At 35.2% G+C, this 2,440-nt stretch overlaps 1 long non-coding RNA gene across 1 annotated transcript; it reads right to left on the bottom strand.

Annotated features, from left to right (window-relative positions):
- Positions 1-203: 203 nt before the first annotated feature.
- Positions 204-1,019, bottom strand: LOC149945519 (uncharacterized). Its single transcript, XR_016480949.1, has 3 exons — positions 981-1,019; positions 673-869; positions 204-609 (listed from the first exon to the last, which is right to left on the bottom strand). It is a non-coding gene; the product is annotated as an uncharacterized LOC149945519 (long non-coding RNA).
- Between the last annotated feature and the right edge of the window lie 1,421 nt (positions 1,020-2,440).

Genomic DNA, 2,440 nt, shown 5'->3' with positions numbered 1-2,440 from the left:
AATATAAATTTTAGTTCTATTTTGTGGCTGAAAATTGTAAATAATGATGGACTTACAAATAAAACTACGGAATATTTACACGTTAACCATAGAATTTGCGCGAATCATTTCATTGATGCCAGTTTCATGAATATTAGAACTAAAAATAGGCTCACACCATCCGCTGTGCCAACAATTTTCAGTCTTAATGACTCTACACCACTGGAAATTTCAGAAAATGGTAATTTCAATTCAAGCCTTGCTACTCCTCTGGGAAGATCTAAATGATAATTTTGGTTTTAAGTTTTTATTAACGGACAGGATTAGCCAAGATTTTGTAGATAATTTTCTTGGATCTATAAGACAGAAAGGAGGCAACCGTGATCATCCCAATAGACAACAATTTCGAGCTGCATACAGGGCTGCCTCTGTAATAATCTCTTGAAACCACCGGATTCTAATTGCATTGATGATTTGGATGAGTTCATTTTAAACATTGACACTTTTAAAACTGCAACTCCAGGACCGGATGAAGATTTCTCCAATTTTGAAAATCTTGGAGTCTCGCAAAGCCAGGGGCAATGTTCCGATGAAGACTTAGAATTTTGTAAATCTATTGAAAGTCCAAACCTGCTAAAACAAAATGTTCTTAGTTACATTTCAGGATATCTAATTCACCGCTGCTACTCAAACCTTCAATGCTCTTCTTGCATAAGTCAACTCAAAAAATACAATCCAATTGTTGACCCAACAAATCTGCTCTTTTACTTTTAAGCTTTCAAACCAGCAAAGAATTCTTCTATCAGCTGTTCAGCAGCCTCATCGTACCAACTGATAGTTTCTTCAAATTTGTAACGGAGACAAATGAAGTATTTGACACCAGTTTTAAGCTTTTATCGCACATGACAAATATTAAAGGACGTTTGGAGAGATTCATCATTCAAAGAATTGACAAGAAATATTTTAAAGCTAATGAAGATTCTCCATGTGCAACTGCTTACCAAAACATGATATCTTTTTTCATAGAATTCTGCATACATAGTTCCCTTAAAAAAACAAGATCTCAACCATGAATACATGAAAACCCAGAAAAGATAAGTTAGGAAACTGTTAAAAATACAATATTAATCACATTTTACCAACTTCAATGTTTCCTCGTATTTTTTAACTTATACCGCTCTGTTCTCGTTAAGCCTCGGCAATTTCATAAAATTTCCAATGAATTTCCTTGGTTAATCAAACAAATTAATTCTTTTAGTATCAAAATATTATAAATAGTCCGCTTTCTTGTACTTACGTTTCTTTATTTTTCATGGAATTGAATTTTATTAATTTTAAATTAGCATAATTCAACTATGTTTAACAGCCATGACTGATGAAAAATACTTTCCGGATGTTTACAAAATTTAAAAATTTTCCAGTAGCGACATCGTGTGTCGGATAGTATCGTAACCTCTCCTATGGGCGCGTGCTCTCAAAATCTTGTACGAAATTTTAACGTTACGGGAATAGGAAGAGACGCCTCTCATAATCTTTACACTCTCTGATATTAGGCTTATTATCGAAATAAAAAATATTTTTTTACGCGCGCGCCCCGACGTTTTAAGAAGAATTTACAAGGAGCCTTCGGTTTCATATCGTTTTTCTACTACGTAGGCTTGTGTATGCCTATTTCAATTACTACCGCGTAGGACTTTTTCCTTGGTGTTAAATCAACCCGCTTTTAATAGCCAATGATACGCTTCGCATTTTCTGACGTCATGGGTGCCGAGAAGAATTTTAGAAGTCTGGAAATTCGCCGAAAAACTCGATTTCCACCATATCGACTTCTTTTTATAATAATTCAAAGACCACTTAACCGATTTTGATGAAATTTTCTGTACTTGCTATAAAACGTTTGCTCTTTCTAATGAATCATTAATTACCCATGGCTAAAATTTCGTGCAACCAACACTTAAGTGACTAATTTTGGAAAAAGTGACTTTAAGTGACTAATTTTTGAAAAAGTGACTTTTAGTGTCTGAATTTAAAAAAAAGTGATTTTAGGTTCGAAAAGTGACTCAGCAACAGGCCTCGTGAAATATGACGCAAAAACGAGAACTTTCTATAAAAAAAAAGTAATGAAGTAGTTGATTGGCGAGGCAAACGCCAGCGAGAAAACACGACGATAACGTTTGTCCTCAAAAGTCAAACGACACCAACGATTTCGAACCGGGAAAAGGATTTGGGTGCTGGGAAACGGATTTTGCATAGAAACTACCACAAACACGACAAAGAAATAAAAAAGGAAGACCATCTCTCCTCGAGTGTTATGTCGAAACCGCAAAAACATATTTCCTAGACGCACTCGCAGTTTTTAATACAATACGCGTTATTTCTTTTATTCCTTTCGCGCTACACTGTTTGGATCGACGGAGGGAAACAGCGCTACTAGGAAAGGTTCTTCTAGATCCAGCCTGGA

This window comes from Leiobunum rupestre, chromosome 5, assembly GCF_980474605.1.
Source record: "Leiobunum rupestre chromosome 5, qqLeiRupe1.1.hap1, whole genome shotgun sequence".
Lineage (NCBI taxonomy): Eukaryota > Metazoa > Arthropoda > Arachnida > Opiliones > Sclerosomatidae > Leiobunum > Leiobunum rupestre.
The sequence above is the reverse complement of the archived record's forward strand: the minus strand, read 5'-3'. Positions and strand labels throughout refer to the sequence as shown.